This window comes from Ursus arctos, unplaced genomic scaffold, assembly GCF_023065955.2.
Source record: "Ursus arctos isolate Adak ecotype North America unplaced genomic scaffold, UrsArc2.0 scaffold_7, whole genome shotgun sequence".
NCBI classification, from domain to species: domain Eukaryota; kingdom Metazoa; phylum Chordata; class Mammalia; order Carnivora; family Ursidae; genus Ursus; species Ursus arctos.
Window position 1 is genome coordinate 34667557 of NW_026623089.1, and position 12067 is coordinate 34679623.

General features: G+C 41.9%; 2 long non-coding RNA genes across 4 annotated transcripts in view; one reads left to right on the forward strand and one right to left on the reverse strand.

Annotated features, from left to right (window-relative positions):
- Positions 1 to 424: 424 nt before the first annotated feature.
- LOC123000600 (uncharacterized) overlaps positions 425 to 12067 on the forward strand; it is a 45927-nt gene continuing 34284 nt past the window's right edge. Inside the window, exon 1 of the long non-coding RNA XR_007190031.2 lies at positions 425 to 622. This is a non-coding gene — a long non-coding RNA (uncharacterized LOC123000600). The remainder of the gene's footprint in view (positions 623 to 12067) is intronic.
- Positions 5320 to 12067, reverse strand: part of LOC113243070 (uncharacterized) — a 62557-nt gene continuing 55809 nt past the window's right edge. Inside the window, exons 5-6 of one of the 3 annotated variants that reach the window (XR_006408029.3) lie at positions 7894 to 7995; positions 5320 to 5953 (exon numbers count right to left, since the gene is read on the reverse strand). This is a non-coding gene — a long non-coding RNA (uncharacterized LOC113243070). Of the gene's footprint in view, positions 5957 to 6311; positions 7996 to 12067 lie in introns of those variants that run through there. The other 2 variants (XR_003312069.4, XR_008958043.1) reach the window with 2 other exon arrangements.

Here is a 12067-nt window from a genome sequence, read left to right on the forward strand (position 1 = left end):
TTTGAATAGTTTCTATTGTTCTGTCTTCAAATTCACTAATCTTTTCTTTTGCAATGTCTGATCTACCATTAATCACATTCAAAGTATTTTTTATCTCTCACATTGCAGTTTTCTCTAGAAGTTGGAGTCCTTTTTAAAAAATCTTCTACGTCTCTATAGTTAACTTTTCGAACATATGGAATGTAGTTATAATAGCTGTTTTAATGTCCTTGTCTGCTAATTCTAACACCTGTGTGAGCTCTAGGTTGATTTTAATTGATTGTTTATTCTCCTCATTACGAGTTATGTTTTCCTGCTTCTTTTCATGCTTGGTAATTTTTTTATTGGATACCAGACACTGAGAAATTTACTTTGTTATGTGCCGGATATTTTTGTATTCCTATAAATACTCTTAAGCTTTTTTTTTTTTTCTTCCTAGGATCCAGTTATGAAATAGTTTGTGCTGGGATTCAGTTAGAAGTACTTTGGTCCTTTTGGCTTGCTTTTAAGTCTTATTGGGCAAGACTGGAGCAGTCCTCAGTCAGGGGCTAATTTTTCCCCATTACAGGAGTAAGAATCTTCTGTGTACTTTACCCAGCATTTCATGAATCATGAAGTTTTCCAGTCCGACTTGTGGGAACAGGTATTATGCCTATGTGTATGTGATTGTTGGGATGTTTCCTTCCTCAGCCTCATATAGTTTCTTCACATGCATGCACTGCTTATTAGCTGAATACTCAGCGGGTACTTGCTAAAGATTTTTGGAGCTCTCTGTATGCTGCTTTCTCTTCCCCAGTATTCTGTCTGCAAACCCTAGCTGCCCTGGTCTCTCAGATTCTCAGCCCATCCTTCAACTCAGGGAGTCTATTGCACTCTGTGTTTTCCTTACCCTGAACTGCAACCTGTGAAGTCTCTCAAAGAGGACACCGAGACGATCATAGTGCTTACCTTGTTTGTTTCCTGGCTCTCAGGAATCCTTTATTGCCTGATGTTCAGTGTCTTTGAAAACTTACTTCATATATTTTTGTCCTTTTTTTGTTTTATGTGGGAGAATAAATCTTATTTCTACTACTCTGTCTTGGCTAGAGTCAGAAGTTTCAGTCTAATGTTAAAAGATATCCAAGACACAGTTCTCATGGAGTTTATGTAGCTATGAATTGTCTCAGGTAAAGGTCTAAAGGAGCCTTTGGCAGCATTCTTTGGGGAAGGCAACTAAGGATGGTTCTAAACCCCTCTTTCAGAAGACTCAATTCCTCTATACAAGCCATTGCTCTGTTGTACTCATTCTGAGCTGGGCTTGGATGAAACTGGTGCCTCAGCTGAGCTGCTGCTTTATTTAGAAATGGCAAGTTACTGTAGATTTATAGAGACACTCTACCACCCACCTTGGGAATTTAAAGGGAATGATAAGATCCAAAGACTATCAGCCGACTTCAATCAGCAAAGCTCCAAGCCATCTCTGATGTATTCAACTATAAGGGTTGGAAATTCATACACTTCTGAGCCAAAATGAGATTCATGTTCAATGTAAATAAGAATTAGTCTGTGATTCTGCAGTTTTGCTTCCTGACCTGGCACCTCCTGCAAAAATAGAAATGTCAGCGCCTGGTGGTGGTGGAGCATGCCAACTGATATTGTGACCCAAAGGACCAAGAAGGCACTGGCTCCACAGCCAGCTGGCAGGCTGCCATTGCCAGTGGGAAAATCATTCCTGTGTGATAAGACAGCAACAAATGCTTCCCTGTGGCTGCGATTAAAGCAGGCTGTGCATTATGACAACAGTGCTTCGAGCTGCACATAGCAGTCATTTTTGCTAAATATTCATATGCTTATTTATACTCTCCCAGGCCTTGTCTGAAATCAGGGAGTTTAGAATTTCAGGCACAAACTATTTCCCTTTTTGGGAAGAAAAATTAGTGGACACAGGCATAAAGGACTTGAGAAAGGGATAGAGAAAAGGAAAGGTAGATGATTCTATAATCAATCTTCAGAGCCATGTATTTTTTCTGCATGCTTGGTAGAAAAGAGTTGCTCATTGTGTAGGGCATGTAACGATGTAAGCTCCAGGCCTAGGGGGCTGTATTTTTTCCTAACCCAGCAACTCATAAATGTGTGTTGAGTGAATGAATAAATGAATAAATAATCTATAAAAATGTGCACGGTCCTCTAGGGCAGAGACTAAAGGTTTTCTTTGTAAGCATAGCATCTAAGCAGGGTTCCTGGCACATGGAAGGGATGCAGATACATGTTTTTGGATTAGTTAATGAATGATAATAAGACAGGAAAGAAGAGAGAAAGAGAAGAAGGGAGAGAGGGAGAAAGGGAGGGAGGGAGGGGTTTAAGAACAGACAGCTGGGCTGGCCACCCTGCTTCCTGGGACCAGTGCACCTGGCTGCCAAAAAGCAACTGTGTCTTCTCCACTGTTTGTTACACCTGCCTTGGGGCCATAAAAGCTCAGGCCCTATGGTTAGACTCTCCACAGTTTGTTAGCCCTTTGTAACTTACAAAGCATCTCAATGGTTTCCAGGCGGTACTGACCACTAGGAAATTTCAGTGTTTTGCCTTGAAAGGGATCTCTTCCCTCCAGGCTGGTCTGATCCTTGTCACCTCTAGTCCTTCTTGTGCCCTTCCCTAGCTGGGGATAGTTTGTAGGTTTATGAAAGGGAGAAAGGGAGAGAAGAAGAGAGTGAGAACCTGGAAGTCAGCTTCCCTATGGGGTCTCTGGAAGTCCACCTGTCAGTATCTTTTGGCTTCCACAACCCTTCCTACATTCTTATGGAGCTCTGTTCCTGCTTATGTCAACATAAGAGCCTATGGGCTTAAAGCTTCAAGGACTGAAATGAATACTGAAAGTTTACAGCTCCTTGGCAGGATTATGGAAGGGGAGTATGGGCATTTAATTCCCCCTTATATTGCCCCAATAAAATCGATGGAAAAATTCTCTTTACATTCCTCCTATGTGTAATAAACTAAGGACTAGTCTGAGAACCAAGCCTTGGTCTCTGTCTTATTTCTGCCTCCAACTCACCATGTATACGTGGGCAAGTGGCTTCCCTGTAGGCCCTGGCTGCTCATCTGACTAATGGGAGAGTTAGGCTGTAAGGTTTCTAGAGTCCTTGCCGGCTGTGGCTCTTCTGTAATTTCTAAGGAAGGCCCTGACCACCGCCACATGTCTGTGATGCTGATACCCTGGAACTCACTGCTCCAAGAGGAGCTTGAGATGGAGGACACTGGGTAACTACCGTTCCCAAGCTGCCCTATTTGTTTGCATCAAGCTTAGCACTTGGGGAAAGAGAAGGGTAGTAACCTGGTGGACATCAGAGGCACAAGAACTAAGGAAACGACTACTCAGCTCTAGAGCCACAGTCCTTTGAGACCATGACAGTGTCTCCTGCCCTGCCTCCTCAGTCTTTCTCACTCTGCCATTCAGGCTTACATAGTCCTTGAGCCAAGGCAGGGATTCCCCTGGGATAAACACACTCTGGTGTGACTCTTGGATAATAATAAAAAATTATGATGTATCCAATGGAATCTACATCCACAAACTCATACACATTTCTGTATTGTCTTTAAAATGATATTATATCTATCTCAGAGTCCCCATTCAGCCAAGTTAATGGGAAATACATCTCAGTTCTTACTGAGGTTCCACTTGGATTGCCCTTGGGTAAAGTGTTCTCGGGTCTTCTGGTGGCAGAGTATTAGCATGACCACTTTGCTAATTGACTGGTTACTGCCAAGACCTTCTTCTTTGTCCCAGTCCAAATGGTTCCTCACCTCTGCATCTCTGTCGCCCAATCATGATATACTATGATGAGCTCCAGGGCCAGCAAGCCAGGGTGCAGCCCCCCAGGGCAGCACGCACTCATCTCCCTTGATACTTGCTGCCTCCCAGGACTCTGCTGGAGGGCGGGCTGAGGCTTCCCACTGTTTGTGAATCCTGAAGACCTCAGTCCTCTTCTCCGGAAGACAGCATTCTTTCTCCTTGTTCTCAAGCCCCTCCTCAGTCTCTCTTCATCTCCTGGAAACATCTATTCAATGTGTTTAGGTACTTAAAACTAGTAAAGACTTCAAGCAATTTCTGTTTTAGGTCTTCAGGAAAAAAGTGTAGATGCTAGAAAATGTGTTTTAATTAGGGTATGGACTCAGTTATTATGATAAAAGACACAAATGTGCTATGATGACTTGAATAGCAGCATGGAGGGGAGAAGTCAGGGCATCTTATCTCTTCCATGGGCTTCTCTCCTCCATGTGGTCTTGTAGGGATGTAGGCTCCTTTTACGTGCTCCTTCCACTAATTCCCAGGATGGTGTCCTTTATCTGCATGGCCAGAGCTGGGTGAACTCCATATCTGTGACCCAGCCCACAGGAAATGGAAAGAAAGGAAGCCCAGGACCTATAACTTGTCTTTTAGGAGATGATCTAGAAGTTCTCATTCACTTGTATTCCCAATCCACTGACTGAACTAATTCATAAGACTACCTGTGGCTGCAAAAGAAAAATAGTACTGAAGGGAATTCTAGTACAAAGAAGAAGAGAATCTATATTGGGGATAATTAGGGCTATCTGCTTAAAATATAAGGGAAAATATAAGGAAAAGAAACGATAAATTTACATTTTCACAAGTTATCCTATTAGTATCATTAACAGCATTATCATTCCCTTCTCATTACTGAGGACCAGTTATACGCCTGTCGTTTTGTGAGATTTACATGTATGTAGTATCTCTAATCCCTTACAGTCATTCTGTAAGGAAATTATTGCCCTTGAGTTATCTGGGGATCTGTGGTGTCTTTTCATTGTGTGTATTTGGAGAAGTGAAATTACTTCACCATATGATTTGAGATTAGGGTCTGCTGCAAGAGAAACCTGGATGAGATTCAGAAGACAAATGACGCTTCAGCCATTTCTACACCAGGCACAGTGGCCGATCCTTCATGTTGCCAATGGTCTGCTGCTCCCCTTGTTGGCACAGGGCAGCATCCAGGCTTCTAGGTCCCCCACTTACTGCTGGATTTTCTCCTTCAGCTTCTCTGAGGCTTGGGCCAGGTGTGTGTGCAGCAGCTCCACGATGAAGGGTACTGGCTTTTCTCATAGATCACTCATATTATCAAAGTCGAGGTCATTTGTCCTCATGGGTTCCATTTCAGGGGTTCTCTATGGTCCTTGCTCTCCCCATTTCCTGTCTTCCCTCCCTCCCTCCCTCCCTCCCTCCCTCCCTCCCTCCCTTCCATCCTTCCTTCTCCCCTTCCCTCCTTCCTTTCCTTCCTTCCTTCCTTCCTTCCTTCCTTCCTTCCTTCCTTCCTTCCTTTCTTCCTTCCTTCCTTCCTTCCTTCCTTCCTTCCTTCCAGCCCTGCTGATCTAGAGCTCTGGTCCAACATCAGACATAGAAGCAACAGTAAAATTAAAATTGTCCAACACATCCTACCATTGTATAAAGTCTAAATACTATAATAAATTCCTTACCCTATAACACTCATGGTAGTACCTCTCTGATAAAATCCTGACTAACGTAGACACTTTGGTTGCAAGCAATAAAAAAATCATCTTCACATAGCCTAAGCATGTAAAGGGTAATTTATTTTAAGGATGTGGGAATGTCTCATGGAACCCAAGGATGGGAAAGCCATTGGGTCCCTGTGAAGAAGATCTTCTATAGTATAATCAACAACACAAAAATCCTTCCCTTACCCCACATTCTGTCTTCAAGCCTCTACCTCATTGTTGAGCTCCCCTTCAAAAACAAGAGTTATATGCACATCTTCCTGAATTACCCCCACTTTCAGTAATTCTCCAACACTTGGAAAATCAGACTCTAACCCATAATGCCACCAAACTAACATTGTTAAGTGCAATGTACATTTCCACGCCCTTGAGTTACCTGAACATTCAGCACTGCTGATGACTTGCTGTTTGGGTGGGTGCTGTAATGTACTATCCAGAGCCACCTTTGGTGAAGGACTTGTTGCTCCAGCTGCTGGGAGTGACGAAGACAGAGGCTTCAGCTGTGAGCCTGTTCAAGGAGGTCCTGAGCAGTGGAGAGTCCCTGGACCAAGATCACACTTGTACTTTGGTAACTCCCATACAGTACAATTGATATCAGGGAGAGTAAAGCCCTGGCTCTCCCAACTAGACTCTGAAGAGTTATTCTAGCTCCGGAGCACCCTGTGGGATGAGCCAAGGTGCCTTTGGTCCTGCACTGCAGTTCAACTTCTCTTTCTACTCACTCCTGTCCCTTTCCTTTCCTTCCCTTTCCTTTCCTTTCCTTTCCTTTCCTTTCCTTTCCTTTCCTTTCCTTTCCTTTCCTTTCCTTTCCTTTCCTTTCCTTTCCGTTCCTTTCCATGGGTGTTAGACCTAGAGAGACTCCTTTGATACTGAGTTTTGTTCCAGAGTCGGCTTCCTGAGGAAACCAACCTGACACATCTTCCTCTTCAAATGCTCCTTCTTTGGCTTCTGTGATTCTACTTTTTCTTGGTCTTTCTCCTACTTCTCTGTCAGTTCATATCTGCTTCTTTTCAGACTTCCACTCTTCTCTGCCTTTAAATCAGACTTTCTCATTTCTCTTTCCAGGTAAACTTATCCATTCCTGTTTTCAAAGGCCATCTATGTGTTCATGACTTCTCCCTGACTTAAGTATCCAGCCCAGACTACTCTTCTGGGCTCTAGCCTTCTAGGTCCAGTTTCCTCCTTGACATCTAAACATGGATGACTTATAAGCACCTCAAATTTGATGGTTCCAAAACTAGAATATTTTTGTCCCTCTGAAACCTGTTTCTTTGCCATAGTTTTCCAACTCAGTAAACTGCATCCTTCCCATGGTTCAAGTCAAACACCTGGTTCCATCCATGACTCTCCTTATCCTTTACTCCCAGCAACTGAGTTCAGCCAAGTGCTGTCTCTTATGTCTAGTTATAGCCACACAGCTGGTACCAAGGTCCCCAAATTTCTCTAGGCTTTCTGCCTCCTGGGTCCACTATAAGAACAGTATGGCAAGATCCATCTTGAGGCAGGCGGGTGTTGAACACCTGGGCAAAGCTCGGTCATGGGCATAGCCTGGGTCAGCTCCCAAAGTGCCTTACTGAGTTTCTAACAGAGGCACAGAGAAATAAAACAGGTCTGAAGATCCTTAATGCATTATTATCATTCTGAAGATAAAACTATATTCCTTCCATCATTTTTATAACTGAATATATCTATATACATATATACTTTGTACTAATATAAATAATGTACATTTCTTTGGTGGGGGGGAAAGAGGTGCTTTGCTTTGTCCACAGTACTTAATCTCTGGGAATCAGGAATAAGAAAATATTACAGATTTACAGCACCAAACCAAACAAACAAAAATACAGTGCAAACCTTTTCTATAAACAATGTAGTCAATCAAATATTTACTGAACATCCACTTCATACCAGGCACTCTGCTAAGTGCTTTGAAGGAGCTCAGTGATGAATAAGACATGACTCCTGCATGTTCACAAAACAGTTAAGAAAACAAAGCAAAACAAGTGAACAGTTAAGTAATAAGAAGGAATTAAGTATTGAGAGTTTGTTTATATAAAGCACTGCAAAGAAACTACATACTAGGATTGCTTCTAAGCAATGCTCTGTAAGTAATTAAAAGTGCAAGGACTGAACAATGTGAAGAATCCTTCTATGGTTTTCAGTCCGGTTGGATATGTATCTTAGTGAACATCAGCACCTCAGCTATTCATTTCCATGGTAACTGGAAAGTCTAGGAGAGTGATCACATTAATACTTACAAGGTAATTAGAATAAGAATAGAACTTCCTGAGGCTAAATATGTTGCAGGCCCAGGCAACACACTTAGCTAGTATTATCTCATTTAAATCCCACACCAACCCTATGAGGTAGCAACTAGTGGGGAGGCTCAGAAACGGTAAATGGTCTCACCTGGTGAGAGTGGTAATGGGTAGGACTTGAATGCAGGTCTGTTCGGCCATGACTCACAGTTCAAAGTCAGGATGGGAAGCGGCCTTATCTCTCAGCACCTTCCTTTGAGAGGAAAGAATGAAGAAAGACTTAAGGTGAGTTATACGGAGGAGCAGGTTGGTTGGAGACCAGGGACGCAGAGGAACTTCTCTCAGGTGCATTACACCAACAAACTTAAAGGGAGAAGGAAGAGTTTGTAGGTGTGTGTTTACACACACGTTGCTAGAAGGACATACTTTCATCCGAAAACACTTATGAATATGGGGCTGATGTGTGTTTCATAAAGCGGATAAAGAAAGGAACATCAAAGTTTGTTATTCCTGACCGTGGTGGGAGAGTGTATGTAAGAGTACTCTAAATTTTAACAATGAATTTACAAACTTAAGGAATGATTCAGAAAACTGAACTTTAGTTTCTAAAAAATGAGTGAACTTGGGGTGCCTAGGTGGCTCAGTCGGTTAAAGTGCTGGACTCGTGATTTCAGCTCAGGTCATGATCTCATGGGTCATGAGATCGAGCCCTGCACTGGGCTCCAGGCTCAGCCAGGAGTCTGCTTGAGATTCTTTCTCCCCTGCTCCTCCTCTGCCTCTCCCCCACTCACTCTTTCTCAAATAAGTAAATAAATCTTTCTTAAAAATGAGTGAACTCTTCCACAGGAATCCATTATCCTTCTAGCACAATGTTCTTAGGAACCCCCAGGAGCAGTGGCATGCTGCAGCTGACTTATTCAAGCTTGCGAGAGCTGACTGTTACATTTGCAGGAACTTCTCAAGCAGGTTGACATCATGTTGGTGTTGGGAGTATTTTACACCATAGAAATCCATAAATACTATAAATCCCCCAGAGAGCTGGTTGGTAAGAGCAGCACACCACTGCCTAGGGGCAACAAAGTTATTAATTAGCACCCCTTCACCTCCCCAGGAACCTCGGTAGACCTAAATGGGGAAGCCTGAGCAGAGCTGGTGTAGGGAAGGAAGAGGGAGAATATAGAAAAAGAGTTGGAACAGGTGGTGAAGGTGTCACAGAGAGTGATTCCTGCATCTGGCTGCATGTCAAAAGGACGTGGAGAACTTTTACAACAGAGACCTCTAGATCCAGGGAAGGTCCTAGCCCACTTGACAACTGGAGCAGATTAACACCCCCCATCATTTTGTGATGAAATTATTTTAATAGTAATTATGAAATAATTGGTAGTAACTAATTATATAAGATGTATAAGTCATGTTATAAATAATGTATGTATGACATATGTTATATATAATGTATATATAATAAAACAAATAATGGTGTTTATAAAATAACACTTTTTGACTCATTTTTATTTTATAAATAGTTAACAATTTAAAAGAAGAAATTTTAATTTAAAAATATTATTCAAGGGGCGTCTGGCTGCCTCAGTCAGTAGAGCATCTGACTCCTGATCTCAGGGTTGTGAATTCAAGCCCCATGTTAGGCACAGAGCCTACTCAAAAAAAAAATTTATTCAGTATTATAGTTCAATTATGGAACAAAATATGCCCATCCCAAAATATATGTTGTACTTTATAATTTACACTCTATTTACCATCTTAAATTTGGAACACAAATAAAAACTCCAGGTGATTATATCAAATGGCAAATTTGTTTCTTTGCCTTGACTAAGACTATTACCATGGGTTATTCTGATTTATTTAGAATGCAGGAAAATCCAGTACTACAGGTGTTAAAGACACAAATTAAACCCCAAGCAAGCCTCCGACTTCAACTGTTAGAAACTTTCTCTGGGCGTGCCTGGGTGGTTCAGTTGGTTAAGTGTTTGCCTATGCTCAGGTCATGATCCCAGGGTGCTGGGATCGAGCCCCATGTGAGGTTCCCTTTTCAGCGGAGAGTCTGCTTCTCCCTCTCCCTTTGCCCCTCCCCCAGCTCATTCTCCTCTCTCTCTCTCTAGCTCTGCTCTCTCTCTCAAATAAATAAAATCTTTAATATATATATACATATACATACATATACATATATACAGATATATACATACATATGTATGCATATATACATATATATATACATATACATATATACATACATATATATAACTTAAAGCAAGTGCTTAGAACTTAGACAAAAAAAAAAACAAAAACAAAACAAACAACCAACCCACAACAACCAATCAACCAAACAAACAAACTAGATTTTGGAGCAGTATTTGATCACTGACAATGTTAAGAACTGTTAGCACATGGTGATAATAAAAAGCAGGCTGACTCTTAATTGGTTCTATGATCGTTCTTTAAATTCTCTAAAAGACAATGCACCCACTTATCGCCTGCACCTGGGTGTACTCCTCCGGCCACCCTGCCCTTGAGGGGTCAAGGGTGTACTGCCCTTCTGCCATCACTGCTTAGATCCCACCTCAAGCACAAATTTTCAGAATCTTCTTGGGGGGGAGGGCCCCAGAAGTCTGTATTTGTGAAAAGCTCTTCTATTTGATTCTAATGATCGGCCAGGTCTGGGAACCACTGATACAGGAACAAAAGAGACAGAAACACCTATGACTCAACGTCAAAGGAGGAGAAGAGGGAAGGCTGGGATGGCTGAGGCGCTGCCCTAGTTTCCAAATTCTGGAAACCCAGCAGCGTTGGCTGGCAGATAGACTCTCATTGAGAGTAAACATGTTAAAAGAACCTCCAAGGGCAACTATAGAAAGTTCTTACATTGTGTCATGAAAGATATTTAGCCCACAGATATTTACAGGTTAAAACAAGAAAACATATCCTTTTATTTAATGATAAATTAGGAGTCTATTATTTTTTTTACTTTCTTTATAACTTAAAATTTTTCTATCAACTGTTTCCCCTTCTTACTTGTCCTCCCCTGACAACCTCAAAAAAAGCCTATTACTAAAAATGTCAGATTTTTTTTTTAAAGATTTTATTTATTTATTTATTTGACAGAGATAGAGACAGCCAGAGAGAGAGGGAACACAGCAGGGGGAGTGGGAGAGGAAGAAGCAGGCTCCTAGCGGAGGAGCCTGATGTGGGGCTCGATCCCATAACACCGGGATCACGCCCTGAGCTGAAGGCAGACGCTTAACCGCTGTGCCACCCAGGCGCCCCTAAAAATGTCAGATTTTTAAAAACTTGTTCGATGTTACTCTTCTGCTGGAATACCTTTAAAGGGCTTCCCACCTTACTCAGTGTATATACTACACTCTGGGTATAGCTAGAAAGCCTTATACTGTGCCCCCCTCCATCCCAGCACCGCTACCTCTTCTGATTGTGTCTTCTCATTCCCTCCATTCCAGCTGCATTGGCCTCTTGCTCGTCCTCCAATTCATTAGGCATTCCCACCTCAGGACCTTTGCACTGGCTGTTCCCTCTGCCTGGACCAGTCTTCCTTCAGGAATCTACATGGCTCCCTCCCTTACCTCCTTCAAGTCTGTGTTCAAATCTCTCACCTGATATAAGAAAGCTTTATTTTCTTCAATTGCACTAACATCATGTGACATACCATATATTTTATTTGTTTACTTATTTTCTGTCCCCTCTACTACATTTTTGAGGGCAGAATTTTTGTGTATTATGTTCAGTGCTAATACCTCCAGGGCCTGGATTCTGCTTTGCACATGGTTGGCAGTTAATAAAGGTTTATCAAATGAATGAATCAAAATGCACACAATCAAAATCAAATAACAATAATAATAGACTTATTTTAAAAACCCTCCTTTGCCACAACCCTTTTTACTCAGTCAGATTTCCAGAGGTAACCACTTAGAACTTTTTAAGCCATGTTTTCTTTGAGTTTACTCCTGGATCTCTAAATAACATGCTTCTCTTTTATTATCTATTGACCCCCCTGCTATGGTGGAGCTGAATTTGATTCTTTTGCACTTCTCCTTTCCTCATCTCTGTGTTTATTTAGGACAACATAGTTACTATAACTATTGTTAGCTCTTTCTTCATCGATGTATCCATTACAATGTGGTTACTATTGTTATTTTTAGTTCTTCTATTGATAATTCTTTAACTTAGTTATATTCTACCAGGTTTCCATTCAACTCACAGTCGCTTTGTCTCTTCAGGTGCTATCATGAGGACATTAGCTCCTTCCTCTCCTCTTGGCCTTTCTCCCAGCTGCCCTTGTCTTTCCTGAGGCAGTCGTG